This window comes from Aethalodelphis obliquidens, unplaced genomic scaffold, assembly GCF_003676395.1.
Source record: "Aethalodelphis obliquidens isolate GAN/ISIS:26980383/991018 unplaced genomic scaffold, ASM367639v1 scaffold68, whole genome shotgun sequence".
In the NCBI taxonomy this organism is placed as follows: domain Eukaryota; kingdom Metazoa; phylum Chordata; class Mammalia; order Artiodactyla; family Delphinidae; genus Aethalodelphis; species Aethalodelphis obliquidens.
In genome coordinates, this window is record NW_020838012.1 from 296,694 (window position 1) to 316,218 (window position 19,525).

Below are 19,525 nucleotides of genomic sequence, written 5' to 3' on the forward strand. Positions count from 1 at the left end.
CAACAAACTCAATTTAGTTTTTTTTAATGACTAATATTCCGCTGTATATATGTGCCACAACTTCTTTATCCATTCATCTGTTGATGGACACCTAAGTGGTTTCCACATCCTGGTTATAGCAAATAGTGCTGCAATGAATATTGTGGTACATGCCATTTTTAAATTATGGTTTTCTCAGAGTATATGCCCAGTAGTGATGTTGCTGGGTCATATGGGAGTTGTATTTTTAGTTTTTTAAGGAATATCCATACTGTTCTCCATAGTGGCTGTATCAATTTACATTCCCACCAACAGTGCAAGAGGGTTCCATTTTCTCCACACCCTCTCCAGCATTTTTGGTTGTAGATATTTTGATGATGGGCATTCAGACTGGTGTGAGGTGATACTTTATTTTAGTTTTCATTTGCATTTCTCTAACGATTATTGATGTTGACAACCTTACAGGTGATTGTTGGCAATCTTTGGAGAAATGTCTATTTAGATCTTCTGTCCATTTTTGGACTGGGTTGTTTGTTTTTCTGATATTGATCTGAGTGAGCTGCTTATATATTTTGGAGATTAATCCTTTATCAGTTGCTTCCTTTGCAAATATTTTCTCCCATTATAAGAGATGTCTTTTTATCGTGTTTATGGTTTCCTTTGCTGTGCAAAAGATTTAAGTTTCATTAGGTCCCATTGGTTTTTCTGTTTTTATTTCCATTTCTCTAGGAGGTGGGTCAAAAAGGATCTTGCTGTGATTTATGTCATAGAGTGTTCTTCCTATGTTTTCCTCTAAGAGTTTTATAGTGTCTGGCCTTACATTTAGGTCATTAATCCATTTTGATTTTACTTTTGTGTATGGTGTTAGGAAGTGTTATAATTTCATTCTTTTACATGTAGCTGTCCAGTTTTCCCAGCACCACTTACTGAAGAGGCTGTCTTTTCTGCATTGTATATTCTTGCCTCCTTTACCAAACATAAGGTGACCATATGTGTGTGTATTTATCTCTGGGCTTTCTATCCTGTTCCATTGATCTATCTTTCTGTTTTTGTGCCAGTACCATATTGTATTGATTATTGTAGCTATGGAGTATAGTCAGAAATCAGGGAGCCTGAATCCTCCAGCTCCATTCTTCTTTCTCAAGAGTGCTTTGGCTATTCGGGTTCTATTGTGTTTCCAAAACAATTGTGAAATTTTCTGTTCTCATTCTGTGAAAATTGCCGTTGGTAGTTTGATAGGGATTGCATTGAATCTGTAGATTGCTTTGTGTAGTATAGTCACTTTCACAATGTTGATTCTTCCAATCCAAAACATGGTGTATCTCTCCATCTGTTTGTATCATCTTTAATTTCTTTCATCAGCTTCTTATAGTTTTCTGCATACAGGTCTTTGTCTACCTAGGTAGGTTTATTCCTGGGCATCTTATTCTTTTTGTTGCAATGGTAAATGGGAGTGTTTCATTAATTTCTCTTTCAGATTTTTCATCATGAGTGTATATGAATGCAAGAGTTTTCTGTGCATTAATTATGTATCCTGCTACTTTACCAAATTCCTTGATTAGCTCTAGTAGTTTTCTGGTAGCAGCTTTAGGATTCTCTATGTACAGTATCATGTCATCTGCAAATAGTGACAGCTTTATTTCTTCTTTTCTGATTTGGATTCCATTTATGTCTTTGTCTTCTCTGATTGCTGTGGCTAAAACTTCCATAACTATGTTGAATAATAATGGTGAGAGTGGGTCTCCTTGCTGCATTCCTGATTTTAGAGGAAATGGTTTCAGTTTTTCTCCATTGAGAATGATATTGGCTGTGGGTTTTTCATACATGGACTTTATTATGTTGGGGTAGGTTCCCTCAATGCCTACTTTCTGGAGAGTTTTATCATTAATCAGCCTTGAATTTTGTTGAAAGCTTTTCCTCCATCTATTGAGATGCTCATATGGTTTTTATCCTTCAGCTGGATAGTATGCTGTATTACATTGATTGATTTGCATATATTGAAGAATCCTTGCATTACTGAGATAAACCCCACTGTTCATGGTGTATGATCCTTTGAATGTGTTGCTGGATTCTGTTTGCTAGTATTTTGTTGAGAAATTTTGCATTTATGCTCATCAATGATATTGGCCTGTTGTTTTCTTTCTTTCTGATATCTTGTCTGTTTTTGGTATCGGGGTGATGTGGCCTCATAGAATTAGTTTGGGAGTGTTCCTCTCTCTGCTCTATTTTGGAAGAGTTTGCGAAGGATAGGTGTTAGCTCTTCTCTAAATGTATGATAGATTTCGCCTGTGAAGCCATCTTTTCCTGGGCTTTTGTTTGTTGGAAAATTTTAAGTCACAGTTTCAACTTCAGTGCTTATGATTGGTCTGTTTATATTTTCTATTCCTTCCTGGTTCAGTCTCAGAAGATTGTGCTTTTCTAAGAATTTGTCCTTTTCTTCCAGGTTTTCCATTTAATTGGCATATAGTTGCTTGTAGTATTGTGTCATGATCTGTGGATTTCTGCAGTGCCATTTGTTACTTCTCCTTTTTCATTTCTAATTCTATTGATTTGAGTCTTCTCCTTTTTTTTCTTGATCAGTCTGGCTAATGGTTTATCAAGTTTCTTTATCTTCTCAAAGAACTAGCTTTTAGTTGTATTGATCTTTGCTATTGTTTCCTTCATGTCTTTTTCATTTCTTTCTGATCTGATCTTTGTTACTTCTTTCCTTCTGCTAAGTTTGGGGTATTTTTGTTCTTTTTTCTCTAATTGCTTTAGGTGTATGGTTAGGTTGTTTATTTGAGCTGTGTCTTGTTTCTTGGGGTAGGATTGCATTGAGATAAATTTCCCTCTTAGAACTGCTTTTGCTGCATCTCATAGGTTTTGGGTTGTCATGTTTTCATTGTCATTTATTTCTAGGTATTTTTAAATTTCCTCTTTGATTTCTTCACTGATCTCTTGGTTATTAAGTAATGTATTGTTTAGCCTCCTTGTGTCTGTATTTTTTACAGATTTTTTCCTGTTATTGACATGTAGTCTCAAAGCGTTAGTATCCGAAAAGATAGTTGATACAATTTCAATTTTCTTAAATTTACCAAGGCTTGATTTGTGACCCAAGATAAGATATATCCTGGAGAAAGTTCCATGAACACTTGAGTAGAAAGTGTATTCTGTTGTTTTTGGATGGAATGTCCTCTAAATATCAATTAAGCCCATCTTGTTTAATATATCATTTAAGGCTTGTGTTTCCTTATTTATTTTCATTTTGGATGATCTGTCCATTGGTGAAAATGGGGTGTTAAATTCCCCTACTATGATTGTATTACTGCCTATTTCCCCTTTTATGGCTGTTAGCATTTGCCTTATGTATTGAGGTGCTCTTTGCTGGGTGCATAAATATTTATAATTGTTATATCTTCTTCTTGGATTGATTCCTTGATCATTATGTAGTTTCCTACTTTGTCTCTTGTAATAATCATTTAAAGTGGGTTTTTTTTCTGATATGAGATTTGCTATTCCAGCTTTCTACTGATTTTCATTTGCATGGAATATCTTTGTCCATCTCCTCACTTTCAGTCAGTATGTGTCCCTAGGTCTGAAATGGGTCTCCTATAGACAGCATATATATGGGTCTTGTTTTTGTATCCATTCAACCAGTCTATGTCTTTTGGATGGAGCATTTAATCCATTTACATTTAAGTTAATTATCGATATATATGTTCCTATTACCATTTTCTTAATTGTTTTGGGTTTGTTATTGTAGTTATTTTCCTTCTCTTGTGTTTCCTGCCTAGAGAAATTTCTTTAGCATTTGTTGTAAAGCTGCTTTTGTGGTGTTGTATTCTCTTAGCTTCTGCTTGTCTGTCAAGATTTTAAATTCTCTGTCGAATCTGAATGAGATCCTGGCTGGGTAGAATACTCTTGGTTGTAGATTTTTCCCTGTCTTCACTTTAAATATTTCATGTCCCTCACTTCTGGCTTGCAGAATTTCTGCTGAATGATCAGCTGTTAAGCTTATGGGGATTCCCTTGTATGTTATTTTTGGTTTTCCCTTGCTGCTTTAATATTTTTTCTTTGTATTTAATTTTTGATAATTTGATTAATATGTGTCTTGGCTTGTTTCTCCTTGGGTTTATCCTGTGTGGGACTCTCTGCACGTCCTGGACTTGTTGACTATTTCCTTTCCCAGATTAGGGAAGTTTTCAACTATAATCTCTTCAAATATTTCTTAGTCTCTTTCCCTTTCTCTTCTTCTGGGACACCTATATTTCTAATGTTGGTGCACTGAATGTTGTCCCAGAGGTCTCTGAGACTGTCCTCAATTCTTTTTATTCTTTTTTCTTTATTCTGGTTTGTAGCAATTATTTCCACTATTTTACTTTCCGGGTCACTTATCCATTCTCCTGCCTTAGTTATTCTGCTTTTGATTCCTTCTAGAGAATTTTTAACCTTATTTATTGTATAGTTCATCATTTTTTGTTTGCTCTTTAGTTCTTCTAGGTCCTTGTTAAACGTTTCTTGTATTTTCTCCATTCTATTTCCAAGATTTTGGATCATCTTTACTATAATTACACTGAATTCTTTTTCAGGTACACTGCATATTTTGTCTTCATTTGTTAGGTGTGGTGGGTTTTTCCCTTGCTCCTTCATCTGCTCTGTGTTTCTCTGTCTTCTCATTTTGCTTAACTTATGGTGTTTGGGGTCTCCTTTTTGCAGGCTGCCATTTCATAGTTCCTGGGTTTTTTTTGGTGTCTGCTCCCAGTGGTTAAGTTTGGCTCAGTGGCTTTTGTAAGCTTCCTGGTGGAGGGGACTCATTCCTGTGTCCTGGTGGATGAGGCTGTATCTTGTCTTTGTAGTGGACAGGACCATGTCTGGTGGTGTGTTTTGGGGTGTCTTTAACCTTATTATGATGTTAGGCAGCCTCTGTGCTTATGGGTGGGGTTGTTTTCCTGTCTTGCTAGGTGTTTGGCATAAGGTGTCCAGCACTATAGCTTGCTGGTCATTGGATGGAGCTGGGTCTTAGCATTGACATAGAGATCACTGTGAGAGCTCTCTGGTGGAAGTCTCTGGTGGTCCAATGTCATGAACTTGGCTCTCCCACATCAGAGGCTCAGGCCTGACACCTGCCCAGAGCACAAGACCCTGTCAGCCACACAGCTAAGAAGAAAAGGGAGAAAAAAATTAATGAAAAATAAATAATTTTTAAAAAATAATTATAAATAATTTTTTTTAAAACATTAAAATAACAAAAATAAAAGTAATAAAAAAAAGAAGAGCACAACCAAACCAATAACAAATCCACCAATGATAACAGGTGCTAAAAACTATAATAAGATAAACATAAAATTCAGCAGCAAGTCAGTCACAGATAGCAAACCTCAAGTCTACAGTTGCTCCCAGAGTCCACCATCTCAATTTTGGGTTGATTTGTTGTCTATTCAGGTATTTCACAGATGTACGGTTCATCAAGTTGATTGTGGTGATTTAATCCGCTGTTCCTGAGGTTGCATGGAGAACTTTCCCGTTCTCTTCTTTGTTCACACAGCTCCTGGATTTCAGCTTGGTTTTGGCCCCACTTCTGTGTGTAGCTTGCCCTCAGGATTCTGTTCATGCCCAGGAAGGATGGGGTTAAAGCAGCAGCTGATTAGGGGGCTCTGGGTCACTCATGCATTGGGGAGGGAAGTGTACAGTAATTATAATTGGCATGCGGGGCAAGCTTACTGTGGCAGAGGCTGGCGTGACATTGCAACAGTCTGAGTTACAGCCTTTGTTTTCCAGGGGAAGTTGTATCTGGATCATGGGACCCTGCTGTGGTGGCCCGCACAGGCTCCCAAGGGTTGGGAATGTGGATAGTGAACTGTGCTTGCACACAGGATTCTTGGTGGTTGCAGCAGCAGCATTAACATTTCCTGCCTGTCTCTGGTGTCCAAGCTGATAGCCACATCTTGCGTCCATCTCTGGAGCTCTTTTAGGTGGTGCTCTGCCTTCTTTAGGCAGACAGGTGAGGAATCCCCTTTCCTCAAGCAACCCGAAACAATGGTCTCTTGCCTCAGGCAGGTCCACAGTTTTTCCCAGACTCCCTCCCAGCTAGCTGTGGTGCACTAGCTCCCTTCAGGCTGTGTTCACACAGCCAACCCCAGTCCTCTCCCTGGGATCTGACCTCCGAAGCCTGAGACTCAGTTCCCAGCCCCCACCAACCCCAGTGGGTGAGCAGACAAGCATCTCAGGCTGGTGAGTGCTGGTCAGCACTAATCTTCTGTGTGTGAATCTCTATGCTTTGCCCTCTGCGTCCCTGTTGCTGTGCTCTTCTCCGTGGCTCCAAAGCTTCCCCTCCACCAATCCCTCATCTCTGCCAGTGAAGAGGATTCCTAGTGTGTGGAAACTTTTCCTCCTTCAAAGATCCCTTCCAGAGGTGCTGGTCTCATCCTTATTCTTTTGTCTCTGTTTTTTCTATTTTCTTTGCCTTACCCAGGTGTGTGGGGCTTTTCTTTCCTTTTGGAAAGTCTGAAGTCTGCCAGCATTTTGTATGTGTTCTGTAGGAGTTGTTCCACATGTAAATGTATTTTTGATGTAATTTTAGGAAAGAAGGTGATCTCCACATTTTAATCCTCTGCCATCTTAAAGCAGGACTCCAGCATTACTTACTGAAGAGGCTGTCTTTTCTCCATTGTATATTCCTGCTTCATTTGTCATAGGTTAGGTGACCATACCTGTGTGGGTTTATCTCTGGACTTTATGTCTTATTCCATTGATCTACATTTCTGCTTTTGTGCCAGTACCATGTTGTCTTGATTACTGTAGCTTTGTAGTATAGTGTGAAGTCAAGGAGCTTGATTCATCCAGCTCTGTTTTTCTTTCTTAATATTGCTCTTGTTATTCTTTGTCTTTTGTGTTTCCATGCAAATTGTAACATTTTTTTGTTCTATTCTGTGAAAAATGCCATTGGTAATTTGATAGGGACTGCATTGAATCTGTAAGTTGCTTTGGGAAGTATAGTTATTTTCATAATATTGATTTTTCCAATCCAAGAACATGGTATATCTCTCCATCTGTTTGTGTCATATTTGATTTCCTTAATCAATATCTTACAGATTTCTGAGTACAGTTATTTTGCCTCCGTAGGTAGGTTTATTCCTAGGTTTTTAATTCTTTATGATGTGATGGTAAATGGGATTGTTTCCTTAATTGCACTTTCTGATCTTTTGTTGTTAGTGTATAGGAATGCAAGAGATTTCTGTGTATTAATTTTGTATCTTGCAATTTTACCAAATTCATTGATGAGTTCCAGTAGTTTTCTGGTAGCATCTTTTAGGATTTTCTATGTATAGTATCATGTCATCTGCAAAGAGTGACAGTTTTACTTCTTTTCCAATTTGGATTCCTTTTATTTGTTTTTATTCTCTGATTGCAGTGACTAAAACTTCTAAAACTATGTTGAATAGTAATGGTGATAATGGCCACCCTTGTCTTATTCCTGATCTTAGAGGAAGTGATTAAGTTTCTCATCATTGAGAATGATGTGTGCTGTGTCTTTTTCATATATGGCTGTTATTGTGTTGAGGTAGGTTTCCTCTATACTCATTTTCTGGAGAGTTTTATCATAAATGGGTGTTGAATTTTGTCAAAAGTTTCTTCTCCATCTATTGAGATGATCATGTTTTTATTCTTCAAGTTGTTAATATGGTGTATCACATTGATTGATTTGTGTGTTTTGAAGAACCTTGTATCCTTGGGATGAAGGCCACTTGATCATTTTGCATGATCCGTTTAATGTGTTGTTGGATTCTGTTTGCTAGTTTTCTGTTGAAAATTATTGTGTCTATGTTCCTCAGTGGTATTGGCCTGTAATTTCCTTTTTTGTGTGATATATTTGTCTGGTTTTTGTATAAGGGTGATGGTGTCCTTGTAGAATGAGCTTTGGAATGTTAAAAGATTAAAGACCTAAATATATGACTAGACTCTATAAAACTCTTCAAGGAAAACATAGGTAGAACACTCCTTGACATAAATCCCGGCAAGATCTTTTTTGATCCACCTTCTAGAGTAATGAAAATATAAACAAAAATAAACAAATGGGTCCTAATTAAACTCAAAGGTTTTGCACAGCAAAGGAAACCATAAATGAAATGAAAAGACAACACTCAGAATGGGAGAAAATATTTGCAAATGAAGCAACTGACAAGGAATTAATCTCTAAAATATACAAACAGCTCATACAGATCAATGTCAAAGAAACAAACAACACTATCAAAAAATGGGCAGTTCTGAATAGACACTTCTCCAAAGAAGACCTAGAGCTGTCCAAGAGCCATGTGAAAAGATGTTCAACATCACTAATTATTAGAGAAATGCAAATCAAAACTACAATTCGGTATTACCTCACACCAGTCATAATGACCATCATCAAAAAGTCTAGAAAAAATAAATGCTGGATAGGGTGTGGAGAAAAGGGAGCCCTCCTACACTGTTGGTGGGAATGTAAATTGGTACAGTCACTACGGAGAACAGTATGGAGATAAGCATGGAATCTAAAAAAATATCTTAAAAATATATACAAATGAACTTATTTACAAAACAGAAATGGGGGAAAAAACTAGATTCAGTCATCAAGTATTTATAAAGATATATGGAACAAACATTACTCAGTTTGCTACTGTTAAAAAAATACATAACAGAAAACTCAATAGGTGTATGTACTAGAAATTCTTACTATGAAACTGCTAGGTGACATTTCATTGGGCTCCGAGGACCTCCAGTTCTTTCTTTCTCAGTGCAGAAATAATTCATCAAGAGGCAAAGTGATAGATAAAAAATGATTTATTAGAATAGGACACTTGTGAGGCTTAACAAGCAGGCAGGAGAGCTTTTCATTGCCCCAAGTACTTAGTGGGTTATATTTTTATAATCAAAGGAAAAGAGGGGAGGGGAAGAAGACCACCTTCTTCCTCATTCTTTGAGTCTTACATCCTTACCTCCTCCTACATGTCAGGCAGGGGAGTTTTGGACCATATATTGTACCTCCAGGAATGTCATGGCAGTATGGAAAATTATTTTATGTCTCAGTACAATGAGGGTCTTTCACTTTGAAATGTCATCTTTCCATAGATTATTGTTTCTATGTGTGCAGAGAGCATGTCCTAAGGGTCATTAACTTGTTGACATCACTGGGCAGGATGTAGGCCTTAGTCTTCCACTATTGTTTTATTGTCTTGAGACATGACTCATTCCTCCATTGCATGGTTTTGTTGCTAAGCAAGTTAGCTTGGTTTTGTTGTTAGGGAAGCTGGTCTGGCTTCGATGCTAAGTGATGTGCTCTGCTTTATAAGTCATGCAAGCCCATATTGTTTCAGGATTTTTCCATCACTTTCTTGAGTGATTATTAACTTACTGCAGTCTCCCAAAGCCCCCTAAAGTTTCCTCTCTATCTACAGTCCCCTAGTGGGATTTCTGAACTATTTGATTATCCTACTCTATCCCTATCAACTATACCCCACTACCCACATCTCCTTCTAATAAAAACAGCCTATTTCCATGTTCTACTTCTAAGTACTCATGTTTTATACCATATAGTCCTTCATCTCTGCATATTCTGTCTATAGAGAGAAGCACAGATGCCTGGAGAGAGCAATCTTGTGCTGTTTTTCCCTAGAGCTGCTTTAGATTTAGTTCCTCAGCATTGTATAGTCCCAGGTCTAGTCTATATACATTCTTAAAATAAACTCCCATCTTCTTGAGGCAGATTGAATTAGTCTCCAATCCTTGCCACCAAAAGAGCAAACTAAAAATAGTGTTGATCAGTTATGTATGAGAAAATGAAAACCCATTGTACAAAAATAATTAAGGAGAAATAAATCTATTTCCAGTTAGGTTCAAGGTTGGCTCGAACTTATTTTTCTTTTATAAGTGGACCATCTCTAGGAATGGAAACTTTCTTAGAGCTCTTACAGCAGTTTCCAAGTGTTTTGTATAGCTCCAGGTCTTGCTCTAGATCCCTGAGTGCTAAAGCTAGTGGTGCACCAGAACCACTCTGGGAAGTCTGCTGCAAGTATTGATTCCAGGGCTTAGACCCCGCAGATTCTGAGAGGAAATCTGGGGTACACATGGGCACCTGTAATTTTGGCAAGCCCATAGATGATTAACACATAGCCAGGTTTCAAAACCATGCCCATTTGTCTCGAGTAGTTTTGACTCAGTTGCACTTATATATCTTAAAATATTACTGCTCTCTGCTAAGATGTCCATCTGTTTTCTGATCCAGAATTAAAAACAAAGAAAGATTTATTTTTCTTTCTTTACCTACTCTGCTGGCAACAATGCAATAAGAGTCCTTAAAACAGGTTTCATCTAGTGTTGCTTACTATCAAAGGAAGAAATATATGATTTTTCATTTTGGAAAACAAACTGAAATTCCAGGGTAAGCATGACATCAGAGTCCCATGTGAACGTTTTCCTTCAGGGAAAATTGAACATCAGAACTTCTTTGTCTACTTTCCGTCCCTCTGACTCAGCCCCAGCTCACCCCACCTCCTTTTCAGGAAGTGCAGAAATTACAAACAATAGAGATATTTGGTGATTGAAGCACTTATCTCAAAAGTATCTCTGTCCCCCTGTTTTGTACATATTGAAACATACCTAAGCACAGATTGTTGCTAAATCACAGGAGCAAATAAGTTGGAATTATTACAAACTCCTGACCTCTGGCCTAGGTTAGGTCTTAATTATTTATTATTTAATTTATTTATTTATTAATATTATTTTATCTTATAATTATCTCTTTATTCCCCTCAACAACTATAACTAATCACAGTTTTATCTAGGGTGGACAATGTTCTTGTTTACCCAAGACTGAGGGATTCTAGGACATGGACTTTCAGTACTAAAGCCAGATGATTCCCAGGTAAACTGGAATGAGTTGATCACTCTAGTCATGAGAACTCTCTTTGAATTAATTTTCCTTACTTCCAATGAAACGTCTAATTTCTTACTTCACAGAGAAAACAGAGGTGCAAAAAATTTCAACTTTCTGCTCAATTCACTAAAAAGTGTCTGGCCAGGACGTGACTCCATTAGCAATCTTCTTTTCTGCCATGTCTTCTACCTCTTCATATATACTTACTCTGTTCCCTCAGCATAATGTTACAAGAAAATTTGCCAAGCCCAAGCATGCTCATAGGAATGTGTCCCTACATGACTTTGAGCTTCATAGAGCCTTTCTCCAATGTCCATACTTTTGGGACATATTCAGAGCATGAACAAGTCCAAATGAGGCTTTATAATGTTCTCCTCATTCTTAGAATTCCTCTTTATATGGTAAAAACACCCCCTCTCCCACTTTGTGTAGTTCCTTGACTTTCAGTTAGGGGAGACTCACTGAAATGCATGAGTGTGGTTGTTCTCCTTTGACTGGAAAGTAGTTAAACCAGCTTTTTTTTTTTTTAAATACCTGACAGCCTTTTATTATTTAACAATGAGCATGTTCAAGTATTTTCCATCTTAAACACAAAACTCACTCTTCCTACACCTTAGATGTCCTTAACCATCTCTTACCCTGTCTCTTCCTAGGTATTCAATTTGAAAAAGAAATGTGCTTTTTTTCTCTTCACTTGCTCCATGAATTGCAGGGTGCCTTTGTGTCTTCAATGCTCTCCTCCAATGAACCTGCTCTTGTATGAGCACCAATGATCTTGTTGCTAAATTTTATGTGAGTGTTTCATTCTATCTGTGATTTAAATATATATATATATATAATAAAGTACAGTAAGTTAGAAGGGATAATATAAAATCACCCATAATTCTTCCATGAAAAACTAAAACATTATTCTCTGTGGTTTTTATTATTTACAACTTTACAAATTATTTACAACTCCTTTTTAAAAACTATTCCACTTTTATTCATAGTCCTATGGAGGTTCCTTCTCAGTCTTCTTTGCTAAACCTTCATCTAGTATCCAAAATACATTCAAATATTGATGTTTCTAGCTTTACATTCTCATCTCACTTTTATTTACTCTGTAGATTCTCCCTAGTTGAATTCCTTTTTCCCTAGCTCCATGGCTATATCCACAACCTATATTCTGAGGCCTGTCATATCTCTCTCTAGATGTCCAGTTCCATATGAGTTTTCTAAAAGTACCAAAATATCAACAATGATTTTATCATCTCCAATTACTGCATCCCAGATTAATTTTATCATCTCCCAGTTTTTACATTCCACACATCTTATATTAATGACACAACAATGGACCAAGTTATTTGGTTATTACCTTTAATTTCTCCTGTTCATCTCTCACATCCAACCAGTTAATAGCCCTAAGCTTAAACCTAACTCTCCTTCAAATTTTTTAAATCTACCTTTACCTGTGCTACTCCTCTGAGAATGGGCTCTTAACCCTTTTAAATTGTATTTGTGCAATAGTCTCCCAAATGGAGTCTTCGCCTCAAGGCTTGGCCTCCTTCAACTTCTCCACACTGCTGCCAAAGTGATCTTTCTAAAACATAAATCTGAACATTGTGGTTAAGATTTTGGGTTCTTGAATGAGACAGATCATGCTTTATAACCAGTTTCAGTACTTAATAACTGTAACCTTGGGCAGGTTGTATTTAACCTCTCTAAGCTTCAAGTCCCTCATTGGTAAACTGGGGTTATAATGTCTATATGAGAGCATTGTCTTGAGAATAAAATGAATTATCTATTTAGCACAGTACCTTGCAAATAAATAGTGCTCAATATTTGGTGCTACTAGTATTATGGTGATTCTTCTTATTGTTCTTGTTGATGTGTATTATAACTTTTCCTGCCTGAATTTGTTCAGTGTTTCTCTAATGGGTTTAAGATAAAGTCTTAACCCTTTGTGTGGTATAGAAGGCCTTTTACGATAGTGCCTTGGTTGGCCTTCCAATTTCATCTTGGGCTGTTTCCCTTTCTCACTCTATCCTCCAGTCATAGAGAACTATTTGCAATTTTTCCAACAGCATTCTTTTTCTTTTTAGGTAAATTTTAAAATATTTCTTGATTTTTACTATGTGCCTGGCTAAATCCAATGCCTTCTTCAAAATTCAGTTACGCTTAATCTTTCCTGAAGAACGTTCCCTCTCACCACTCTTATTGTAATCTGGATCAGGTGTTCTGTTTTCTCCCTTAATTTCTTCTGAACTCATGACTCTATAATGCTATATTATTCAGCATATTATAATTATATTCTGCAATAGTCTGTGAGTGTCTTGTAGGCACCAACTGTGTCTTATTTATCTTTGTGTCACCAATTTCCATGCCAGTACCTGGCATGGTAGGTGGCACTCAAATGTTGACTGATATGAAGGTTTTGGACACTTGTAATGATAATGAATAACAGTGGAGATGACATAGTACATAAATAATTAGTTAATAATAATTTTAAAATAAATGGATAATGAAATGCCTAAATGAGTGCTGTACTCCTGTAAGAAGTTATATAGTACTTCCACATAACTATAAATCATAGTTAAGTACTATATAACTTACATAAGAAGTTATATGGAGGTAAATAACTTTATATTGTTTGAAAATTTTCAAGGAAAGTATAAGAATTGAACAGTATTTTGCAGGTACATGATTCAATCAGCAAAAGTAACAGGAGATTTTTAAGAAAAGGGTACTATGAGATCAAAGGCAGAAGGAGTTAGGGCATATGAGATTGCAGTGTTTGTGAACTTGTCTTTTTATTTAATTCTCTCATTGACTCTATGAGGTGGATAGTTGTGGATTCTAAAAGTCAAATATTTTAAGTAAATTTATAAAGTTCACACAACTATCACATGGTGAAGATAGTATTCAAATCCAGCTGTGCCCGCCTCTGAAAAACTGCTTTCTCCACAATAAGCTGATGTACCACAGGTGGAATTAACATGTGATTTTGAAATAGAGTAACCCTAAATCTAGATTGTGACAGGCCTTCAAAGAAGGCAGAGGAGGCATTTGACAGTTCTCCATTAAGTCACTATAACATTCTTTCTTTCAGCTCTCTATTTGGTGGAATTGAAGAGGCTATATTAAAATCAAGAGTTGGCAAAAAAAAGAAACGATATATATATATATATATATATATATATATATATATATATGGCAAACTTGCTACTATTATTCTTTCCAGTACCCATGACAGGCAATGCTATTAAAACATATGCTATTTTATTTTGTTTTTTACTGGGCTTTGTTATGGCTTCAGTATCCTTATTAAAGGACCTTCATTAGAAGTTTTTTGTTAATCCATAACCATTCCTTTTTCTTATATTACTCCAATTACTTTTTGGAAAATTATCTTGCCACCTATCTTGTAATATTTGAGAAAGCTTGATGAAACTCTAAAACAAGGTAAAGCACCCTCCTATTACAGAGGACAACGAGTTTCTTGGAGGCTGGGGCAGGATACTTCTGCCAGATCTCACTGTCTCAAGAGGACCAAGAAGTGAGCATGGCTTAGAAAAAAACATTCGTTCTAATGATAATCTTGAGCACAGTTATTCAGGATTGAAAACAAAACAAAACAAAACAAGCAAAAAAACTACATTTCTTTCAGAGAAGAAATCCTGATAGAGCAGTAGAGAATTACTTGTTGTACCTCTGATTTTCCTTTTACTACTAAGCATCTTCTCTAGCATTCCCTTCAGAATAATGATCTTCTCAATGACATTATTCCAATCAGCTCTTTTTTTTAAACTTTTTATTGGAGTATAGTTGACTAACAATGTTGTATGAGTTTCAGGTGTATAGAAAAGTGATTCTGTTATACATATATATGTATCTATACTTTTTCAATTTTTTTTCCCATTTAGATTGTTACATAACATTAAGCAGAGTTCCTTGTGCTATACAGTAGGTACTTGTTGGTTATCCATTTTAAATATGGCAGTGTGTACATGTCAATCCCAAACTCCCTAACTATCTCTTGCCCCCACCCTACCCCCTGGTAACCATAAGTTCATTCTCTAAGTTGGTGAGTCTGTTTCTGTTTTGTAAATAAGTTCTTTTGTATCATTATTTTAGATTCTGCGTGTAAGTGATATATGATATTTCACTTTCTCTGTTTGACTTACTTCATTCAGTATGACAATCTCTAGGTCCATCATGTGGCTGCAAATGACATTATTTCACTATATTTAATGACTGAGTAATATTCCATTGTATATATGTACCACATCTTCTTTACCCATACATCTATTGATGGACATTTAGGTTACTTCCATGTCTTGGCTATTGAAAACAGTGCTGCAATGAACATTGGGGTGCATGTATCCTTTTGGACCATGTTTTTCTCTGGATATATGCCCAGGAGTGGGATTTTAGGGTCATATGGTATCTCTATTTTTAGTCTTTTAAAGAACATCCATACTGTTCTCCATAGTGGCTGTACCAATATACATTCCCACCAACAGTGTTTCCTTTGTTGTGCAAAATCTTTTGAGTTTTATTAGGTCCCATTTGTTTATTTTTGTTTTTATTTCCATTTTTCTGGGAGATGGATCAAAAAAGATATTGCTGCGATTTATGTCAGACAGTGTTCTGCCTATGTTTTCCTCTAAGAGTTTTATAGTGTCCAGTCTCACATTTAGGTTTTTAATCCATTTTGAGCTTATTTTTGTGTATGGTGTTAAATAATGGTCTAATTTCATTTTTTTACATGTAGCTGTCCAGTTTACCAAGCACCATTTATTGAAGTGACTGTCTTTCCACCATTGTCTTGCCTCTATATTTCTATTTTTGTGCCAGTACTATACTGTTTTGATGACTATAGCTTTGTAGTAGAGTCTCCCTGACTTCAGACTATCAGACTATACTCAGTGAGCCTTTTTTTCTTTTCTTTTTTTGCCCAAGATAACCAGAGTCTATTTCTGTGACTTGCAACCAAAAAGTCATAATCAATACCACTTTTATTTAGTCATGGTTGACACATGATTTAGACCTATGCTAACAGGTCTATGATTAACACAAATGGCACATAATTTAGACCTAATAGGCTTTAAATATGGAAAATATTCTGTGATATTTTTATACTGTGTCTACTTGACTAAGCTTGAACTATATTTCCCACAATCCCCTTCCCCATATGGCTTCAAGTTAAAGTTGGTTATAAGAGAAATTTTTTTGGTGAGATTTGGAAGGTAGAAGTGAAGCAGGAGCCATTATGAGCTTCTTCTTTGTCTTCCTTGTCATAAATATTTACAGACAGTTGCAGACGTGTCTTAACATCCCTGTTTATATCCAGACCTTCTTCATAAATGGCATCCTGAAACAATGGACTCTCCAGACTCACAAACAAGTGCAGAGTCAAGAGCCTTCCATCTTTTATTCCATCACCTTTCCTTGTGGTCCCATTCTGGAAGCTGGATATGCTTTGTCTTTAGGATTCCTTGAAAGACTAAAATTTGTACACACACTTCAGTGATTCAGAAAGGCACTTTTATCTGATTATTCAACTTATTCTTTTTGTCTGTTATTTATTCAATTTCTCTAACAATTGAGTAACGTCTTGCTCTTATAATAAATCTCTTATTCAATAACAGTCATATAGGTTCTGCTTCCATGATTGAACCCTGGTTGCTATAGCTATTGGTACCAAAATTGGTGCTTGTAGAACAGAACGTTAAAGATGTTCTCACTGCCAGTAGCAAAGGGGAAACTGGCAAGCCATGGTATGTGGTGGCAAAATCATTTCTTAAGTTATCATCTGTGGTTTCACCTATGATAAAATGCCTGTAGATGGCAAGACTTTGACTCACCAAGTAGTTGCTGCTGTAGAACACTTTAATTAAAATTAATATAATAGTAGTGGTTAGTTGATTCTAAGTGCATTGTAAATTTTGGAGAATGAAAATGAGCTCAAGGTTTTAAATTCCCAGATCAAGGTCTGGGTAACAAATTAGAATGCTTCTATGACTGCTCAGAGAGAAACCCGTATTTCTTACATAATTTCTTAAAACCAAACCCAAATTCTAATTTTCACAGTAGCTGAATTACAATTTAATCCAATCTTTAAGGGTTTCTTATATTAGAATTAAAGCATTGATTAGGAAGGAGTAGAGACATGAAAATTGGGATGGAGACATGTGGGTTGATTCTGATGATGTAGAGGAGAAAATTGGAATAGAGACACATGGGCTGATTCTGATGATGCCGAGGAACTTGAACCTTTATATTTTATTGAGCCTCGTTTGCTAGTAGAGATATCTTTCCCTTAACACTGAGAAATTTGGTGTCCTCTTACCTGAGGAACTTAATTTTCCAAGTCTGTGGAACTTGATTTGCAGGAGAATGTGGATTCCCCTCAGATATATCTTACTACCTCCCCTTGTTTCTATATCTATGACAAGACTCAGATTATTGAATGCTCCTGGGAGTCAGATAAAAATTATGACTCAAAAGAAGTACTGCACAGACATAATGAATTATATTTATATGATTTATGTTCATATTAATAGAAAACTAGGGAATGTAAATGGAAATGGATTGAAAGAATGTTGGATCAGACAGGAGAAGGTAATATTGGGTCTGTTTGAATTTATTAAAATTCAGTGTGTTTTAAGTGGCTGGTAAATAGTTCCAACTTTTGGCTTGGTTAGTTGACTAAAATGAAGTTGAGTTGTTAGAACTCCCTTGATATACTATATAGGACAATATCAAAAGGCTTGGGAGATATTTAAATGTGGGGATAGATTTATCTTTAAGACCTGCTAACCCACCCATATATGAGTCTGAATGACATTTCCTTTATCAAGGCTTTTAGAAATACATTGTTGAAGAGAGTACTGTCATTTTTGAAAAGATTTCTAGTGACTCTTCTCTGCAGGCCATGAATGACAATGAGATATGTTGCCATCAAAATAGAATACCCGAATTCAATAGGGATGATAGGATCTCAAAGTGGTAAGGGTCAAGTAGTGGTACTTAATTGAGACAACATGGGTAGAATTACTATAATGAGTAGCACATCTGAAGAGGTAATCAAAATGATTTCACCTGTAGAGAACTTTGTCTTTAACTAGCTGATTATGGTGTCCCAAGGACTGAAATATATGAGTGGTTTGCTAAAGTCTTGCTTGATTTGTGGAATGGAAAACCTCTAAGTCTGGTGAACAGAAATTTGACCTCAATCAAAAAATAGAGGATCAATTCCAATTCTTGAGATAGCTTATACCTCTAGAGTGTTCTGTGTCCAGAACTTAATTTATAAGGATGGCTGAATGAAGACATGGAGACATTAATGCCATTGAAAGAAAATTTTAATGTCATTCACAGTTTCCCTAAAAAGAAGAGGGACATCTGGCCATGCAGGACCATAGGAAGGTCACCAAGTTTTTATCAGGAAGCAGAGGAGGAGTGAGTGAGAGATTTAAGCCAGATCCTTTATTGGGGTTTCTCTGAGAAAGGCAAGTCAGGGCAGGGTAAATAGTTTAGGATTGGCTAGTTTGAATAATGGCTCTAAGCTATAGAGATGGTCCCTAGGTTGTCTGTTATCTGGTCCTGTGATAATTAAGGTGGGGGAATATTGCCCCTAGGGTGAATGGGCCAGATAGAGGAGGTATGGTTCTGGACTGGTAAGTTTGTTTATCAGAGGCTTGCTTTTGGCTGAGCCCTTTGCAATCTCTAAGAATTGGCTGGCTCTAGAAAGGGTAGTCATACTTTAGCCAGAAAGGTTTTATAAGATGTCAAAACATAAAATAGAGAAAATGGAAAAATATGGTTAATACACAGGGCTCCTTGTATAAGGAGAGCTAGGTTCATTTAAGGAAAGATATTTCATTGCAAAGAACTCATCCAGTATACCTTTCTCTAGCCTTCTCCAAAAGGATCTGTGGCCATTCACAAGGGTGACAGTACAATGAGAAAGGGAAAATGATCATACTACTCAGGCATTACTTGACACTGGCTCTGAACTGCTATTAATTCCTAGAGACACAAAATATCTCCAATCAGAGGAGAGATTTTGGAGATCAGAATTAATGATGTTTAAATTGATTTATCTCATAGGGGGATGACTGGGTCCCCAAACCCACTGTGTGGTTACTTCCCGTGGCAGAATGCATAAACAGAATAAACACACTTAAACATTAGCAAGATAGTACTAGCATTTGAATTAAAGTGGTCCCAGAAGAACAAGAGAGAGAGAAAAGGGTAGAAAATGTGTCTGATGAAATTATGGCTAAAAACATCATGAAGCTGAAGAAGTAAATATACTTCCAGGTATAAGAAGCACAGAGGATCACAAGTAGGATGAACCCAAGAGACCCACACAAAAGCATTGCATAATTAAGATAACAAAAGTTAGATAAAGAGAATTTTAAAGGCAACAAGGGTAAAACAAAGAGTCACATACAAAGGAATCCCAATAAGGCTATCAGCAGAAACTTTATTGACCAGAGAGGAGAGTGGCATGATATATTTAAAGTGCTGAAATGGAAAAACATACTAAGATACTCTACCTGGCAAGATCATCATTCAGAATTGAAAGAGAGATAAAAAACTTCTCACTTGAAAGAAAAACAAAGACTTCATCAATGCTCAACCAAGTCTACAAGAAATGTCAAAGGTTCT